Source organism: Tenrec ecaudatus, chromosome 15 (assembly GCF_050624435.1).
Source record: "Tenrec ecaudatus isolate mTenEca1 chromosome 15, mTenEca1.hap1, whole genome shotgun sequence".
NCBI lineage: Eukaryota > Metazoa > Chordata > Mammalia > Afrosoricida > Tenrecidae > Tenrec > Tenrec ecaudatus.
Genome location: NC_134544.1, coordinates 94,540,271 through 94,560,619, shown reverse-complemented (window position 1 = coordinate 94,560,619; position 20,349 = coordinate 94,540,271). Strand labels below are relative to the sequence as shown.

Here is a 20,349-nt window from a genome sequence, read left to right as displayed (position 1 = left end):
CCAAGGGCACATGAGGGCGGGGGGAGCGAGGAGGGAGGGGAAAAAAAAGAAAAAAAAAGAGGACCTGATGCAAAGGGCTTAAGTGGAGAGCAAATGCTTTGAGAATGATTGGGGCAGGGAATGTATGGATGTGCTTTATACAATTGATGTATGTATACGTATGGATTGTGATAAGAGTTGTATGAGCCCCTAATAAAACGTTTAAAAAAAAAGAAAATTGTGAGAGCTGAAAATTAACAGAATGACTTAATTTTTCTGAGTCCTGCAAATTTTGCATATTCAAAAAGGTGGTTTCTCATGTTATAGTTAAAAATTCAACCTCATTTTATAGTTTAGAGTTTTCCTTCTTTGAAAGAATGCCAGGTCCCGTAGGTTCTGGCATGTGTGCACATGCACGCATGTGTGCCTGGCTTAGTTTTTGATGTCCCTGAGCATTATAATGGTTACCATGGATAGATGTTCATGGAGAGATTCAAAGTTTCTGTCTACTCAGAGTCTCCGGGAAGAAAGCCTTTGAGAAACCAGTCACTGAAACCCCTCTGCAACATCCCTGTGCAATGACACACATGGAGTCTGCAGGAGTTGGTGTGGGTTTGATGGCATCTGTTTGGCTGGGTTAATTTCTAGGGGTGGGGGAGAATCCTGGTTTCATTTCCTACTCTCAAAGCTGGCAGTTCAACTACACCAGCAGATCTGTATAAGAAAAACGAGGCTGGTTGTTCCTGTATAGATTTTGAATCTCAGATACCTACATAGGAACACTATGAGTGAGAATTGACATTTTGGCAGTGAGTTTGCTTTTTGGGGTTAAAGACAAGGAAGGTTTGTAGGTGGCACACACCGCTTGACCTAGACTGTTCCACTAAGGGTTGATGGATTAAATTCAGCCTGCATTATGTGGAAGACAGGACTGGAGATCTATTTCCACAAATGATACTCCAGAAATGCTATGAGCTGTTCTGCTCTGTAACACATGAAGTTGCCATGAGATGGAATTAACATGACATGGAACCTAACCAAAGGGAAAACAAACATGATGAAAGCATATTTATGTCTATGGACAAACATTGGTTTTATGTTGAAAATATGACTAAATCAGAAACGCAAAATAATTTTCATTAAGAATCACCATGCCCATAGTGAAAAACATGTAAGCCTACTGAGAATTTGACCTATCTAAATTACTTAGTGAATAAGTCCTACTGCTACAGTAAATGTATGGCAACTCCACGAAATGTAAGCAGTTGTATCCCATGATGTGGCAATCTGGTTACATATTAATTATAGCCTAGAAACCACAAGGAAAAGTTTAAGGTCCTATGGCATCACAAACAGTGCACCAGAGTGCACCTGAGAACAATAAAGCAGCGAATAAAACAAGCCTTTTAACAAGAGTACTTGGATAAAGGGTTAGAACAATTAAGTATTTCCATGCCGTGGGAGATAGAAAATGGTAACTTTATTTTCAATAAGATGATATCTTACTATATATAAGAATTATATATCTGAATGTCACCTTGTATTAGGAATAATTGTGACCCAATATTTTTAAAATTAGGAGTTAACCTTAGTAGGACACAATTCTTACACAGTCAAATCAAATAAATTGAAGAAGAAACAGTTAACAAATGAAATAAATACATCAAAAGGATTAAATCAATTTATATAATTAGAATTGGGTTCTATGAAACATTGTCTGTACCCACTAGGATAACTGATAAATGAACGCTTTAAATACTATGTAACTGTGAAAAGAACTCAAAACAACCAAAAAAGTGCTTACTTTGAAGGCATGTGTCACTAAAAGATAATATTAATGCACAAAACCAAAACTCACTGTCATCGAGTCACTTCTGACTGCCTCTGAATTTTCAAAACGGAAACTCTTTACAGTTGAAGAAAAGCTATTCTTTCTCCAGATTGATACACAAAATGACCTGAAAACAAAATATTTTCTGGATCCTGCAAATCAAAGGATGATAAAGGAAACCAAAATTCCCTGTTAATAAAAAGAGTGGACATTAAATCTGGGTCAGCAATGATCTACGAGTCACCAGGGAAGATAAGGGGGTGGTGGCACGGGTAGAAGAGCGCAGTGATAAAGAGGTGAGCCATTAACACAACCAATGTCTGAGCTGAGGTGCTCTTCACACTCCAAGTGGAAAGGTGCAGCATCAGCAGAGACAAAACCCAGGAGCTCTAGTAGAGATTAAAGTCTTAGCACCCCAGTTAGTAAAGGGCTGTGGATGGCAGTGCATGCCTAACGTCCATTTGAAGGGCATCCCTGTTAGGTTTCTCTCTCCGGCCTAAATCTCAGCCTCGGTCCTTAGCTCCACGCGAGAAAGATTTCATGCCAAAGCCGGGCTTGTGATCCAAGTGAATTTAATGAAAGTTCAAAGAAGCATCAGGTTTACGCGGCACCCATAGGATTCCTTTGACCATGCGGCCTGGCAGAGACTGCTCCGGGACACGCAAGGATCTCTCTCCTCCCAAAAGACCACCAGACCACCCAAACAAGACAAGACCAAGAGACCAGGTGCCCAAGAGACCCTCTCCCTTCTGGTCCCTGCCTTTCCAAGGGTTCCCGGGGGAGGTGTGGTGAACGACCCCAGGTCGATCCCATTGGCTGAATTGCAATCACCCAGCCCAGGTGGGCTGATCCAGGTGTAACGCCCATCCAAGCCCACCAGCGGGTAAATCCAGCTTTTGTCTTTGCTGGCTCTCCTGGGCATGCGTAATGGACTTCCCAATTCCCTAGGCTAAGCTACCTAACATCCCCATAGATTAAATCCTCCACCGAATTATTTCTGATTATTAATAAATGTTCTCTTTAAATTTTATTTGAGATTGGAGTCCCTTTTGCAGTCTGAAACAGAGCACAAGCTAGTTTCCGATGGGCAGAAATGACTAAGGAAGCACACGCAGTCAAGATCTGTTTTAGATGAAAAAGGAGACCCCATTTTAAATATAGTTTAAAGAGAATATTTTTTAAATGTTAAGAGACAAAGACAAAGTAAAGACACAAACAAATCATGTATCTGGAAGAGGGAAGCGACCAACAAGAGGTTGAAATGGCTTCCCAGGTTCACAATTGAGATGTGAATTAAAGAGGTTGTAGGGGTGGGGCAGGGCAAAGGAAACTGCCACAAAAGCATGATTGGTGATCAATGAATACATCACAATGACAGACACTTCCATCCTTAGATAGCGGGCTTACAAGATGGGTCCAGGGCCTCCTGACCGATGCAGTCAGGGCAAGGCTGATTGGACTTGGCTCCTGTCTAGGAGAGCCCCTAAACCATTTGGTGACCTCCATCAAGGACACACATGCAGGCAAACATCCAAGAGACACTGCCCCTCCCTGGGCTGCCTGGAGAGTTGAAGGTAATCCACTCTCAAAAGTCCTCTGCCTGAGGGCCAGATTACCTACAGCCTTGCTTCCTGGGCAGAACACACTCAGTGGAGGTTTACTCGATGTGAGGACTTAAACTGTGCGGGGTTTGGGGCTGTGACTGCTATGGCACCCTTTTGCAAAGCAAGGTGCTGGGAAGTTAAACTCTAATACAGACCACAGTCATCATGGGGTGGCCTGATAACTGCAAGGCTGGCCGCTCCTTTCGGTAAAGGCCACTCTGGGGTCCCTTGCTCTCATGCCTGACACCTGACATGGAGGGAACGGACACCAGACAAGAAACTACACCCAATCGGGCCTTTCTGGCTTGAGAGGTGAGGGTGCATGAGGGGTTCTGGGCAGGATAAAGGAGGCAGAGTATTCCCATGCGTGAATGCTCTGAGGCCTGTACCCAGCTCAGAAAGGATTTAAATGGAAATGTCCCAGGGGATCATGGCGTCCTGGAACAGGGGCCGACAGGGTGCGGGAATTGTAATGTCCTCAGGAACCAAGACACAGCTGGGGACGTCACCCTGCAGGGGCCTCCATTCATGGAATCCACATGGAAACATAGAGACTCACCTACGCTTGTGGGAAGCTCACTCTGAACCTTCTAAGTCAGAGGAAGTAGGTTCAACAGGAAATTGCATCACCTAGGTAGGGGGTGGGGTGGAGTCTGCCCTAAGGGGTGTGACCTGGAAGAGATGGGGAGGGAGGGGCCAAGAGGTGAGCTTCAGCACCTGGAGTGGCAACTGATTCATTCTTAGTTGCATAGTCTGGAAGCTCTGCTGAAACTTGTTCATTTTGGGTGACCCTGCCTGCATTTGAAACACAACAACACACAAGCCATGGCAGAAAGACAAGCTGACAGAAAGTGGTGGGTGGAGAGCAGGCATCCCAACTGGGAATATCCCCAAGAGACCCTCCCATTGCATGGATTACAGAGACATACCTGATAGCACCTGATGCCATCTGCTCCACTTGACCATGCCTCTCCTGACACCATATGACTTCCTCATGAACTCCTCCAATCACGCAAGTCAAAGAGGCCTAAGTCTTGTAGACTCAAGAGCCACAACGGAAAGACCCTTTACAAAACTTCATCCTCAGACACTGATTTCAGGCTCTGCTCCCTATGCTAGACCACCCAGACTCCAGCCTCCTTTTCCCAGGTGCATGCTCAGGTGAGCATCTAGATTAGAGATTCCTGAAAATGCCACAGTTGTCTTCTGCTCCTCCTTGTCCCCCTCCACCTCTGTATCGATCTCCTCATTGCTAAAGATGTATTCCCCCCAGTCTGTGGGTTTTGTATTACTCTTTTGATGAAAACTTTCTGCGTGCATAACAGTGTCTTATTTCCAGCAAGTTCCAATCATCTAATTGTCCTTCACCAACAGTGTTTCCTTTAATACATTTGTTGTGTTGAGGTCTCTCCCTTCTGTTTCCATATTATTGAGTGTTTTTATCAGGAATGGGTGTTGGATATTGTCATATATCTTTTCTACATCTATTAACATGATCAAAGGGTTCTTATTCTTTTCCCTGTTTATGTAGTCGGTTACATTAATATTTTTTCTAATGTTGAAACATCCTTGCATCCCTGGTAATAATCCCACTCAGTCAAGGTGAAATATGAACTCAAAGGCAGGGATAGGTGCTCTCTAACTCAATCAATCCCATTTCCACAAACCTGCACATAAACTGTTAGGGTATATGATGTAATCATTCTCCTCAATTAATTAGAGTCATGAAATCATCAAATTTGTTACTGTGTTGTTAAAACACCAGTATAATATATCCCGTTGTAGAGTGTATTTTTAAATGCTTTTACCCCACATTCTCTGCAGTTGTAAAATAAAAAAAATTTTCTCATGCAGATCTACAGTTGTTCAATATTGTCCTTAACTCTTGATTAATCTTGCAGTTATATATTTTAAAACCATGATTATATGTTTTCAACAACTGTTCTGAATGATTATTAAGTTAATGCTTATTTTTAAAATAAATATTCTAACATTTTAGTACTTATTGTACTTAGAGCCAGTGTACAATGGAAGTTGTTATTGTTTGGTGTCATTAAGTGAGTTCTAAATCATAGTGACCCTGTGTACCACAGGAAGAAACACTGGCCTGTACTATACCATCTTCATAATTGTTCGTATATTTGAGCCCGTTGTTTGCCTTTGTCAATCTAAAACGTTTTCTTCTTGTTTGCTGCCCCTCTACTTTACCAAGCACCAGTTTTAATGTGATGTTACTATTGTATTTACCTCCAGTTTTCAAATACACAAACACACTAAGGTTTTACGTATATGAATAAGAACATATATTCAAAAGGACAATAAAGTCAGACCTGTCATATGAATTCTGGACTCATAGAACCATAGAGAGCAGAGTAAAAGCTCCTTAGGCTTTTGTGTTTTTCCATTTTATAGAACGTACTGTTTCATCTTTACCATAGCAGGTACTGTCCTTATAAACAATAGTCCAAAACTAGACCGATGATGTAGTAGTTTATTTTCTCAGTCTCAGACATGCATAAGCACTACATGGAAGTTAGAGTGTACTTCAGTATCTTAAGAGATGAAAAAAATATTCAGTTTGGACAACAGAAAAGGGGGTGAAGGGAGATGACGGACAGGGCAAGGTATGACAAAATAATAATTTATAAATTATTGAGGGTTCATGAGGGAAGGGGGAGTGGAGAGGGAGGGGGAAAAAAAAGAAGACCTGATGCATAGGGCTTAAGTGGAGAGCAAATGCTTTGAAAATGATGAGGGCAAAGAATGTACAGATGTGCTTTACAAAATTGATGTATGGATTGTGATAAGAGTTGTATGAGTCCCTAATAAAATGTTTAAAAAGAAAAAAAGAAAATATTCAGTTTGTTTTGTGTAACATTAAAATTGTGTTGCGATGGTAGAAGTATATTGCTTATTCTTTTACGTGGCCCTGAGCACACCTTGTACCATGTGGATATTCAGTGTCACATAGGGAAGTTGGTGCCTTTAGCTCAGTCAGTTCTGTCTATGAGGTATGTGACTTTGATCATACATCTGATAATAATCTAAACGTTTGTCAGGATAAGAATCTGGGTGTTTGCGGGTTTTTTCCCCACTAAGACCTCCACATTTTATTATTTCCAATTCATCGCAATCCCTTCCTGTATGGTCAGTGTAATGAAGAACAAACTTTCAAATAATGTTGGTGGGAATGATGTCATATTAATCTCTGCCATATCAAGTAAGATTCTTATTTTCCTGAATGTCTATGCAGCTTAATGAAGCCTTAACTCCTGCCTGTTTTTTCACTTATGTGTTTCCGGATCACACCCATGACTACTCTCCTCCCTTTCCGGGTCATGCTGAGAAGGGCCGGAAGTGGCGGTGTCCTAGCCGGAAGTGAGTGTCATACCGTGGGTCCTACTTGCTCTGCCTGGTGCGTGGTGCCAGAGAAGCGCCTGCAACCTGAGTACTGTGTAGTCGGCGCGCCCAGGTGAGGGGTCGCGCGGTGACCAGTTTGGGGTGACCCTGGTGCACACAGCAGCCTGGCTGCGTGCAAGCGCCCTGCTTCCCCCTCCCCCGCTCCGTCAGCGCCCCTCGCGTGGTGAGATGTGGGAGGGTGTCCCAGGGGCTGCTTCCATCCCCCAGTTTTGGGATTGGTTGGGGTTCCTAGGGAGAATTCCTGTTGGAGAAAGTAGGATCCCAGACTGGGGCTTTAGGCGTCGGGGTTCCGGATTCATTGCGGGAACTTTGCGTGTCTCCCCGCTCTATTGTTTCCTTTCACACAGCGGTGGCTCCTCCCTGAAACTCCTACAACGTCTTCCGCTCACAGGTGAGCCCCGGGTCTGTGGCTTCTCTCACCACGAAGTGACTGCTCTTCAGGAAGCGAGTGGCTGCAGCTGGAGCACAAAACTTTAGGGGTTCCTCCGGAGGTTTGCCCAGTCTGGTCCCCTGGGCGGTGCCTTCTCCGGGAGCGGGGAAGGGGAGGGGGAGGGGTGCACCCGGTAGTCCAGAAACTCCCTGGCTCATTCTTGACAGCCAGTAGGGCGGCAGCGGGGAGCGCGCTCAGCCATGAGGGTGTTGAAGTGATAATCCAGCGCACCCACCGCGCATTGAGGTGTGATTGGCATTCCCAGGTTGTGGGGTAAGTCCAGGACTGGGACCTCAAGGGAGGTGACCCAGGTTGGTGGCTACCAGTCAACCGTATGGCAGGTGGCAAGTAAAAGGAGAAAGAGACCGGCCCAGCTGTACAAAGATGGGGTTCGGTGAGCAGGAACTCAACCAAAAAGAGGGCCAGTCTTTCTTTGGGAAGGCATATAAGTCTCCAAAGAAGGGCAAGACCCTTCAAGTACGGAAGACCCCCCGTTCCCACATACACTCTTAAAAATTTTTGCATGTTATTTAATTTTTAAAAAACCCTGTTTGTGTTTAACAGTAGAAAAAAGCTGGAGGAAAGCTTCTTAGTGGAGGACAGACAGCTGGAGGAAAGGTTTCTTTAAGAGGGACAGGAGGAAATTGCCACCAGTAATTGTTTTTCATGCAGAGAAAGTAGCCAGTAAAAGACATCCAGGCAATTGAACTGGATCCATTATTTCTGCAAATCTGTTAGTGTGGGGGAGTGTGGGAGCTGCTCCTGCCTATTGCCCAAAGGGATATTTCTGTTTCTGCTGCCTCTGAAGAAGTAGCTTGTCCGATGTTTAGATTTATGCCGACTCCATTTTAACTGTGTATTCCCACCTGGAGTCATTTTATCCCTGCTCTAATGAAAATTGCGAGTGTGTTGCTTGGTTTGTAGGGTACTTTTGGTTTGGTTTTGGTTTTGAGTAAGCGCTTTTAGGAAAATTTCCAGCTTTACCGAAGCCATGAGCTAGATCCGGGAGTTGAAGGAGGCTGTAGAGTTGCTCAAGGAGACCATCCAGGTGGGGTGTGGCTCTGCTAGTGAGGGACTGAGGGGCTGGCCTGGTGCTCCACACCACTCCTTGAACACATGCTGGCATGACAAGAGGCAGCGCTCCCATGAAAACTCACTGGCAGCTATTCTGACCCAGCGACACTATGGATAGGGTAGAACTGCCTGTGGGGGTTTCCCAGACTGTAACTCTACACAGGAGTAGGAAGCCTCTTTTTCCAGCCAGTAGTTTCCAGCTGATGGCTTTGTGGTTAGAAGTACAGCATGTAACCCACCAGACACCGGGACACCTGATCTCTACTGTAGTCTTAATTCTCCACCCAATCTAGCTCTTCTAGGAAAGCTCATCCCCAAGCCACATGGGACTTCCTACAGTCCCCTGGCCAGGGGGAAGTTCTGTTCAAGTCCTTGCCTGAGTTTGGAGGGTGATTCATTTGCAGAGAACAGCTCTTGTTCATTCCGTGAAGGTTCACACTGTACTTTCTAGATCCCAGCTCCTGTGCAGAGGCAAAAGCCCACCAGCATGTCTGTGTAGGCTGATAGGCCCTACCGTCAGAATTGAGATCAAATTCTAGTGCTTCTATTCATTAGCTGATTTCCTTGGGAAAGTATTTGAGCCTCTAGTGGTTCGTCTCTGAAGCGGGCCAGATATTTGTGGGTTAAGCGACTCAGTGCAGGTCTGGCATGCCGTCAGTGGCTGCTGATGTGATCCGTGCTGCAGAGAGACTTGCACACACATCCTAATGATGCTGGACCACGTGGAAAGGAGGCCACGGGACACTTACAGCTGAGGATGAAATTCCAGGAACATTGCTGGGGCCTGTCCTCCCTTTCAAGTGCCTCAGGGACACAGGCATTTGAAAGGACATGAAGAAAGAGCTGGACACAGGCCAGCCAGGTCCTGGTGCTAACTAGCCTCCCAGAACTCATCCTCCTTCTTGATGAGCACAGGGAACCTTTGGCGGGAGTTGAGCAGAGCAGTGACATGACCATGGCAGCATGATGTATATCACTGGGGCTTCAGTGGAGCCTGGTGCAGGTATTTGGAGAAAGGGTGCAGGTGTGGCTGCAGGGAGAGCGGGTAAGAGGTTGGGATAGTTCAGAAAGGAGGTGTGGCTGTGACATAGGGTTTGTGGTGGGGGCTGACGGGAAATATCGGAGCTATTTTGCGTTGGGGGGCAGATGATAGAGGGGGGTGGCAGGCAGGATTTGGTAGCATACAGGGTCAAGAAATAAAGCCGACTCTTAGCTTTGTGATGTAGGCAAAGCTTGGGGACCTGGATGAGGATCAGGAGGCAGGATGTGGGCATCTATGCAGGCATTTGCATTCCTTACCTGAGTCAGGACCCCAGGAATAACTTGCTACGTTGACTGGCAGTTACTGAACTGGCTGGGTCTTTTCCCTCTGTGTTGCAGCAAGGTCCAACCTGATAAGCTCTCCCGAGATGTCCAAGCAGCCAGACTACAACCCGGGGAAAATTGAGAATAAAGCAGAACCCGCTGTAGACCTGCTTCTCAATTACCTGCAAGGTGAGACTGGTTGCAAGGGGGTGTGGGGTGTCGGGGCTGGGGAGTGGGTCGGAGTTCTGCTGGCTCCTGAACAACTACAGGTGTTGACAGCTGTTGCTTGAGTGAGTATGGGACCTGGGGGACACCACTCACCCCAGTGGACTATGTCATTCCAGCTTTCAAGAAGGCCCTGGACCTGGTCATGCAGGTGCAAAAGCAGACCAACAAAGGAACCAGAAGCAAGAAAAAGCCCCACAAATCTGAAAAGCCTAACAAATCTGAAAAGAATGGAAGTTTCCCACAAACTTTTTGAAGCCCCCTTGTATCTATCTCACAACTTTTGCCTGTTCAGTTATTTACAGGTTTAAGCCTTATTGACAGCTATTATAAAAATCTGTTTGAAAGCTAACATTCCATGATCCTTGTCATTTTCCCATCACCTCTACCCTCCACCCCCCACTTTCTGCAACTGACCCTGTTAACCACCAGTAACCTTTGACATCTCACTCGGGGGAAGTTCTGTTCCAGTCCCTGCCTGAGTGTGGAGGGTGGTTCCTGTGCAGAGACCTGCTCTTGTTCATTCCGTGAAGGTTCACACTGTCCTTTCTAGATCCAGCTCCTGTGTAGACACAAAAGCCCTCCAGCATGTCTGTGTAGGCTGATAGGCCCTACCATCCGAATTGAAATCAAATTCTAGTTTTTCTATTCATTAGCTGATTTCCTTGGGAAAGTCTTTGAGCCTCATTGAGCCCCTAGTGTTTCGTCCCTAAAGTGGGCCAGATGTTTGTGGGTTAAGTGATTCAGTGCAGGTCTGGCAGGCAATCAGTGGCTGCTGATGCGATCCTTGCTTCAGAGAGACATGCAAACACATCCTAATGATGCTGGACCGAGTGGAAATGACACGGGACACTTACAGCCGAGGATGAAAGTCCAGGAAAATTGCTGGGGCCTGTCCTCCCTTTCAGATGCCTCAGGGACACAGGCATTTGAAAGGACAAGAAGAAGGAGCTGGGCACAGGTCAGCTGGGTTCTGGTGCTAACCGGCCTCCCAGAACTGATATCCAGCTTCCTGATGAAGGCGGGTAACCTTTGGAGGGAGTTGAGTGGAACAGTGACATGGTCATAGCAATATTAGGTATATCACTGGGGCTTCGGTGTGGAGCCTGGTGCAGATACTTGGAGAAAGAGTGCAGGTGTGGATGCAGGGAGAGCAGTGGGGAGGTTGTGGGGATAGTTCAAGAATGTGGCTGTGCACAGGGATTGTAGTGGAGGCTGATGGGAGATATCAGAGCCATTTTGGGTTGGGGCAGATGGGGGTGGAGGTGGCTGGCAGGACTTGGTAGCATATAAGGTGAAAAAATGATGAATTTTTAATATTTTGTCTTCCTGAGCTGCCCTTTGAAATGATCTGTTCAACTTTATTAACTCTATCATTTCTTCCATTTGCCTTAGCTACTTTAAGTAATGAGCAATTTCAATGTCTCTTCTGATATCCACTTTGATTTTTTTCTTGCTTTTCTGTGTTTAATGACCTTTTGCTTCCTTCACATATGATGTTCTTAATATCGCCCCTCCTCCCCCAGGTAATTAGTGTTCATTTCATTAAATGTTACCTAAATTCAGATTGGATAGCCACAAAATATATTTTAGCTCTTGTAGACTTGTTTTAATATTTTTCAGTTTCAAACAATTTACAGAAATTTCAGACTAAATGTATAATAGAGTTATATAGTTTATGTTTAACATACTTATATCTTTAGAGTACTGACTAACTTCTTGACTAATTTTTAATTTGTGGAGTTTTAGTTGTTGACTTATAGCATTTATGTATTCTGAATACAAGATTATTAGGTATCATGAATAGTTACTGATGTAGGTTGCCTTTTTCAAATTCTTGATTGTGTCTTTCCAATTATAAGGGACTTTAATTGGGATGAAGTTCAACTTATGTTGAACTTGGGCTGCATATGTTTAAGATGTCATAATTGCTTAAAATGCAAGATATCTTAAGAAACCATTCCCTAATCCAGCGTCACAGACATTTATGTATATGTTTTCTATTAAGGGTTTTAGGATTTGGCTCTTACATATAGGTCTTAAGATCTATTTTGAGTTAGTGTTTGCATATGGTGCAAAGTGGCAGTCAAAACACATTCTTTTTTCCTGTATCTAGTTGTTTCGACAGCATTTGCTGAAATCACAGTGACTTCTCTGCACTCTCTTTGAATCATTTAGCTATGTATGTATGAGGTTGAATTTTTAGACTCTCAATTATATTCCATCAATACGTTACCTTTATGTCACTACTACACAGTATAATTGCTATAGCTTTTTAGTAAGTTTTCATATCAGGCAATGAGCATTCTCCACCTAGATTTTATTGTTTCTCCAGATTATTTTGGCTATACTAAAACTGTCACATGTCCATAGAAATTTTAGAATCAGCTTGTCATTTTCTGGAAAAGCAAACCTTGAGAGGAATGAGGTTGAATCTGTAGATGAGTTGTAGAATATTGCCTCTGGATAACAATCAGTCTACCAAGCCATGAAAACGTCAGCTTTGTACATGGCTCATTATTTGCTCAGATCTCAGTTTAAATGTTTAGCCTTCTCACATCTTATGCAAAGTTCACTCCTGCTCCACTGTAGTACATTATTTATAAACTTGACATTTATTACAGTCTAAATAGTTTGGCTTGCTTGGTAGAGTTTATGCTTCAAGTAAGTCTTTTATTCTAAAGATTCTCTAGGGCCAAACATAATGCCTACTAACAATAATTGTTCTTAATTTTTGTCGGCCCCAGTCTGTGCTGAGAGTGTGCAGATGGAGTGTTGTGGAACGGAAATACCGCAAGAAATATGCTTGAGGGAAGTGGGTTTTCGGCACCCCCATAGAAGCATGCAATTAGTGGATGATGGTTCCGGAGGAGTCCAGTCCCCCAGAGCATCTCTCTGGTGGGAGAGCAACTTTCTGGAGAGGTCTCAGATCCACCAGAAAATTTTTCTGGCAGGTCCCGGACTCAGAGAATCGTTCTGTTTTGGTCTGGACCCCAAACAGCATCATTCTGGCAGGGTCATGGATCCCTCAGAGCATCATTCCAGCAGGATCCCAGAACCCCAAAACATCATTCCACCGATGCTTCCAGTGCTTCATCAATTTGTTGAAACTTTTGAAATTGAATTCAGTCAATGCTTGGCAACTGGTTTTGGCGAATTCCGTCAGTGCAGCTTGAATATCTTCCATTAGTACTATTGGTGCTTGTTTATATCCTTCCCCTTGAAATGGTGGAATGCCAACTAGTTCTTCTTGGGAGAGTAATGTGTATTCTTTCCATCTTCACTTGATGCTTCCTGGATCGTTCAGTATTTTCCCCATAGAATATTTCAATATAGCTCCTTAAAGCTTGGATTTGTTTTCTTCAGTTAATTTAAGATGTAGTGCATATGTTCTTTCATTTTGGTTTTCTCACTCTAGGTATCTGCACATTTCATTGTAATACTTCTCCAGATCCTTTCTGAAAGTTTCTGTTCAGCTCTTTGGCTTCATTTCATATGAAGTGCCTTAGCTACTCCATGATTGAAAGCACTTTCCAGAGTCTCTTCTGACATCCAGTTTGATCCTTTCTTTCCTGTCTCTTCAGTGATCTTTTGCTTTCTTCATGTTCTCGGTGATATCCCACGACTCATCAGGTGTCCTGTCCTTGGTGTTTAGTGAGTCAAATCTGCTCCTGACACCTTAATATTCAGGTGAGATGAACTCAAGGTTGTATTTGGCTCCCGGGGGCTTGTTTTAATTTTCTTCAGCTTGAATCTTAACTTAGCTATGAGCAGTTGATGTCATGTTACACAGTTGACTCCCGGACTGAGTTTAGCTGCTGACATTTAGCTTCTCCATCTTCTCTTCCCACTGTTGTAGTCAGTTTGATTCCTGTGTATGCCCACTCCAGGTATTTGCTATGAAGAAGTTGTTAGTCTTGTAAAATTCTATCGTGATCTCCAGATTTATTTTTATCACCAAGACCATATTTTCCAATTATTGTTTCTTCCTCTTTGTTTCCAACTTTTGAATTCCAATCACCAATAATTATCCATGAATTCAGATTGTGTTTGATCAATTTCAGACTGAAGATGATGATAAAATTCATCAGTTTCTTCATTAGCTGTAGTGGTTGATGCATCGATTTACATAACCGTATTGACTGGATTTTCTTTTATGCAGAGAGAAGTACAATAGCATTGTACTTCAAGTAGATCTTGAAATGTTCTTTAGGAAGATGAATGTGATTCCTCTTGAATGTGTCATTCCCAGCATAGCAAACTGTTTGACTGTCTGATTCAAAATGGCAGATATCAGTCCGTTTCAGCTCACTAATACCTAGCACATTGATCTTCATGAGTTCCATGTTATATTTTATGAGTTCTGGTTTTTCTGTATTAGTACTTCATAATTCTGAGTTTCAGTGATTAGATCATTGTCGCTGTTTCTAATCATATTGAGACATCCTCTATCAGCAAATGAAGGTCTCAACGGACTTATTCCATCCACGTCATTATGATCAACTCTGCTTTGAGCTGGCAGCTCTTCCCTGACCATATTTTGAGTGCCTTCTATCCTGAGAAAGAGCCCTGGTGGTGTAGTAGTTATTCATTGGTCTATGAACTACTAATTAGCATTTCAAAACCATCACTGTTTTTTGGGAGAAAGACAGGGCTTTCTACTCCCTTAAAGAGTTACAGTCTGGGAAACACAGGGACATTTCTGTCCTTTCCTGTAGGGTCACTAAGAGTTGACATCGACTCACTGGCAGTGAGTGGAGTTCTGAACTGAGGTCTTATTTCTGGCACTATATATGACAGAGTTCTGTTGCTATTCGTGAGGTGGCAGTGACTAATTCTCCACAAGTGGACAGCCTAGTTCTTTTTCATATGAACTGCTTTCAGGAATCACCTAGCTCGCAAGTCAGAAGTTTAATTGATTTGGACTGTGGTATGGTCCACTGGGTTTTTTTTTAAAGCTCCATTATAAGTGATTATGCTCATTAACTAGGCTTGAGAACCACTCCAAAATGAGTCAGTTCTCCCAACCCCAATATTCACCAAAAGCAAAGAGAACATATCACATGCACCCAAATATTCAAACAGGAGATGGCATTACCTCCCTTAGAAGCCCACTGTGGTGGCTAAATGGTCTCATTTCCAGACTCCCCCCGAACCACCTACATGCAAAAAAGTATTTTATAAGCCCCTTCTTTGCCAAAATGACCTTTGTTGGATCATTTCTCTATATTTGAATCGAGACCAAGATCATTCACCTTCTTATTTGTTAGACATCCAGGAAACACAGGACTTCTGTTACAATTCCTGGAGATAGCTCTCACAGAGGCAAGAATGAAACATTGTGCCTGTGTTCCCATGTTTTAAAGACTGTGTATCAGGACACGATGACACACTTAGAACTGCGATTTCAGAATACAGTACATTATTCCATTAAAAATAAACAACCACAATCATATTGTGTCATTCTGGGTACATTGGAGAAACAAGTCCACAGAAACATGTATAAGAGAGTTTTATTTAAAAGGTAAATGCACATCAAGAAAACATCCCAACCCAGTGCTGCCCAGGCCAACAAGTCCAATATTAGCCCATACATCCGACACCAATCCATAAAGTCCTCCATCTCACAAAACACACGCAATATTGCTGACTGAGGAGGAAAGCAGAATCAGTGAGCTAGTAAGCATCTCAGCACTGGCAGGGGTCTCCACATGGCTTCTCCAGCACCCAGGGCTGCAACAGGGTAGGCCTATGTGGCTTCTCCTCAGGGATGTCTTTCAGGAATGAGCCTTGCCAGTTGAAGAAGGGAACTGGCTAAGGCAACTGCATCGTGGTCCAACCATCAGAAAGCAAGAAACCCGAGAATTAGATTGGTGAGGCTCACGGAGCCATTTATCCCTCCATGCTTCAATTAAGCCCACATGTGTCAGCCAGGTTGGCACAATAAACTTTATCATACCAACTAGAAATTTTTCACCAGTAATTTTTATGTGTCGTAAAACATTGTGGACACCAGCAAGGGATTCTTTTTTATAACTTAACTATCAATAAAATAAGTCAAAACCTGTATGCTTTTCCCAAGACAGGATTTCACAAGAAGAATGAAGCATATGTGGGAACTGGCCACGTGTTAGGAAAGCGTGAAAGGGACAGAGTCCTTTAATCATAACAGTAAGGACGCTTAGGTGAACTTGCCCGGACTTCCACAGTCAATAAGTACCAAGCCTGAGATTTCATCCTCATTGTGAGTCCAGATGAACCAATCTTGCCACTAATACCTGCAGGCGTGGGAGTTAAAACCACACCATCATCAACAAGTCAATTCTAACTATTGGGACCCTCTAAGACAGACTTAGAAGTGACCCCTGGTGTTTCTGGAGTCTGCAAGTCAGTGTTCCCCAAAGTGAGTAAAAGCGCTCCCCTGAGGTGGAGGTTGGGATCACTGGAATGATGCAGGGAGGTTGCAACAGCAGATACCTACACTTTATCCCAGGTTATGGGCGATACTACAGAAGTTTTCTATTACCAGAGAAGTGCTGAGTGAGTATTATTTTTCTGTAAAGGGCTAGTTAACCAAATAAGTTTGGGAACCTATGAAATTCTTTTTGTCAAAAGATAGTCTCATTGTTCTCCCACAGAGCAGCTGGTGGCATTGAACTGGTGACCTTGTGTTTATCAGCCCAATACATAATACACTACACCATCGGGGTTCCTTAAGTAGCAGCTAGTTAGCCCAAAGTCAAACAACCAGTTGCCGTCCAGGGGATTCCAAATCTCAGAGACCCACGTGTGACAGAGGAAAGATACTCTTGGGGTTTTCAGTGGTCATATTTTTGAAGTACGATGCCAGGACTTTCTTCAGGGTGTTGTTGCTTGTGAATTTAAACTGTCAATCTCTTGATCAGTCACGGGCATGCACTGCTCCATCCAAGGACTCCAGTTAGGAGAAAAATAAGAACACAACTCAAAGAAACTCTCTGCCCTGCACTCAAGGCTGACTCAAAGCAACCCTTTAGGACAGGCTAGAACTTCCCCTGTGGGTTTCTGGGACTGTCTCTATTCACTGGATTAGAAAGCCTCGTCTTTCTCCTGAGGAGCAGCTGATGATTTTGAACTGCTGACCTGTAGTTAGCAGCACAACACATAGCCACTCTGCCACCAAGGCTATTCAGGATGATTATGAGGTAGGCGAGAGCCTGGCAATTTTCAGGGAATATAAGAGATCATTGTGACGAGCTTTGATTCTGAGATGGAGAGGGAAGGCTTTGACATAAAATGGTTTTCTCTTTCGAATGAATGTTCTAGTTATAACATGGGAAGTAGGTCATGGGAAGCCAGAGTATGTGTGGAGGACGCCCTGATGGCACTACATTAAGTAGTTCTCAGCCGCTAACTGAAAGCAGTGCTGTGGAAGAAAGACCTGGCCATTCATTCCTGCAGAGACAATAGCCTGAGAAACCCTGTGGGGCAGCTTTGCCCTACCACACGGCTCTACCGTGAGTTGGAATCTGACTGATGCACTACAACAAGATTATGCATGGAGGAGAGGTAATAGCTTGAGCTTTTACTTTGTGTTTTAACTGTTTTATTGACATAATTCACACATACTCCTTTATTCTACTCATATATTTAGCTTCTTATTTCCCCCAAAGCTCCCTGTCATGGTGTGAATAACCAGTATTCCAAATGTATGATGAAGTTTTGAACACAAGGATGTGTCTCATTGTACCCCCGCACAGCTAAAGACATAGAGTTGCCATAATTCTACGTCTCCATTTATTTATGTTTTCTCTGTTTCTTCTACTTATGTCTGTCTGGTTCAGACCTACTACTGCACTGTTCTCAGAGTCTTGGTGATCAGAGTTCTGTGGTAAAAATATTTTTGACCAAGGAAAAACCTGATCCCATTAAATACACCTGTCCCCCTGGGATGTTATTCCCCAAGCCTCACTGGCCTTCCTGAGGGCAGGCAAGCTAGGACACAGCCAGGAAGGTGGTTTCCTGGCTTGTTTACCATCAGCATGGAGGCAGCCACTGGAAAAGCAGAGCGAGGCTCACAGTGTGTGATGTGAGTGGCTAATAGGTCAGTCACAGAGAAAATCATTAAGAGGGATATTTCCACACTCAACGCCCCAAACATGTTACTCCTGTGTAACCCTGTAAATTCCACACGTTGCCTAATGAACCAAGCCAAAGGATATGAGACATGTTTAAATTTACATATACAGCATGCATTGCCCACAATTAAACTGTAGTTTATTTCCTGCGTTCTGTTTGTTTAGTGGTTTACATATATGTTTCTAACTACAGGGTTGAAAGTCCACATCAACCAGTCATTTCTTTGGATAAAGATGAGGCTTCCTGCTCTTTTAAGGATTTACTGGTTGGGAGCCTGGGGGAGTATGTCTGAAACAAACACACAAAAGCGCTCCACAATCTGCCTTATCTATTTAAATTAGGTTATGCAGTCAAGGTGATTTGGACAGCCTGTCCCCAACTAAAACAGTAACAAAACAGAGAACAAATATTTATTTAATAGTAGAATTCAGAATGACATCTTCCATCAAAATCTCTCTCCCTGAGCAACAAGGCCGGGGTGTTTATAGACAGTGCTTAAGGATGATGATGCTCTAGCAAGCCAACTTGACATGGAGATTTTGTATTCAGGTTTTTCTCCTTGTTCGTAATGGTCTATCCACATCCCAGCTAAAAAAGTTAGCAACTTCTGTCCTTCAAATAGAAGCGGGCTTAAGTTTTTATTTCAAAGGAGGAATAGCACTGCTGCGTCAACACATCGTGTACTCTTTAACAAATTTTCAAATTTGAAATGAGAAAAGGGAAGTGCATGAAGCCCCAGTGATGTCCTGTGATGTGTTGCAGCATCAGGAGTACACGCTGCAGACGGCAAATTAAGAAACCTGTACTTTGTATTCTTGCATTAACTTATAATAAACTGCTATTAAATTGAGTTTAACTTAGGGATTGAATTTTGAGGCCTACGTATGTGAAAGACTGAGGTTTACACAAATTGTTGTTAGTTGCTTGTGATAGATAAGGTTTATTGTGCTAACCTGGCTGATAAATACATGGGATTAATTTAAGGGTAGAGAGATAAATGGCTTGGTGAGCCTCGCCTTTTTTATTCTCTGGTCTCTTGTTCTCTGATGGTCTGACCAGTGTGCAGCTGCCTTAGCTAGTTCTTTGCCTCAGCTAGCAAAGCTCACTTCCTGGGAGACATCCCTGAGGAGAAGCCACATGGACCTGCCAAGATGCAGACCTGGGTCTAGAGAACAGCGTGGAGACTCCTGCCAGCGCTGAGATGCTTAAACACTCACTGATTTGACTTTCCTCCTGCATTTGGCATTATTGCATGTGTTTTGTGAGTTTGAGGAGGACTTTGTAGATCTGTGTTGGATATATGGGCTAATGTCAGATTTATGGGCTTGGACTGGCCTGGTTTGGGATGGTTTCTTAATGTACACGTAACTCTTACATAAAACTCTCTCTTATATACATATGAATTTCTGTGGATTTGTTTCTCTAATCTACCCAGACCAACACAGTGCTCTCCTGTCAGGTCTGAATCCCTGACCTTATGTTCACAGATTGAAACACTGCCAAGTCCTGCATCATCCTGAACATTGTGGCTCAGTCTGAGCCTATTGTAGCCAATGTGTCCATTCATCTTCTTGAGAATTTTACTGTTTGAGTTGCTGTACATTTCCATCCATGTTGTCCTTTCCCAGGGACTCTCTCTCCTGATAACATGTCCAAGATACATGAGACAAAGTCTGTGCCGTCCTTGAACCCAAAGAGCATCTGGCTGTACTTTCGTCAAGGCAGATTGGTTTGTTCTTCTGGCAATCCATAGTACTAGCAGCAACCTTTCCTAGTACCTTCATTCAAATGAGCATAATGAGACCACCAAATTCAGTTTGAATCTCACATACTGTCAGCCGCAATTGCTTATTTCTGACCACTCACCTGCAATGTCAAAAAAGGTAATGTAAAGGAACTCTGAAGAGTGTTGGTAAGCCTCTTCTGGATAGGAGAGGAGAGACTTACTCACTTTAGCACTTTCTCAGGAGCTTACGTATCCTGGATTTCCTTTGACAAGTATTGGAGTATTAGGCTAATATTTTGTGAATCACACCTGGAAAACAGAGGGCTGTTATCCGATCTTGTAAGGTTTTAAAATGTCATTGCTGTCCCTATCCTAATCACGGTCCTTCTCTTCCTCCTGAAGTCAGAACTGAGGCTGTGTTTACTCAATCTTTCACCAGCCATGATTTTGTGAGTCTCGCCCCCTCCCCCCACCTTATTTTTCCCCGGTGAAGAGGACAAAAGAGCTCTCTTCAAACAAGGATGGGCGTCTACAAAAGATGCAGGCCAGATTCCAAATTTTTTTAGTTGTATATGATTACTGTTTATTTTGAACTGACTTTTAAAATCAGCAAAGCTCAGGAAATCTTCAGGCATCC

At 43.4% G+C, this 20,349-nt stretch overlaps 1 long non-coding RNA gene across 2 annotated transcripts; it reads left to right on the top strand.

Annotated features, from left to right (window-relative positions):
- Window positions 1-6,771: 6,771 nt before the first annotated feature.
- LOC142427742 (uncharacterized) lies at window positions 6,772-11,111 on the top strand. 2 transcript variants are annotated; one of them, XR_012780083.1, is made up of 4 exons: window positions 6,772-6,886; window positions 7,182-7,225; window positions 9,719-9,832; window positions 9,988-11,111. It is a non-coding gene; the product is annotated as an uncharacterized LOC142427742 (long non-coding RNA). The 2 variants fall into 2 exon arrangements; XR_012780084.1 differs by lacking the exon at window positions 7,182-7,225 and having other exon boundaries at window positions 6,786-6,886.
- The last annotated feature ends 9,238 nt before the right edge of the window (window positions 11,112-20,349 follow it).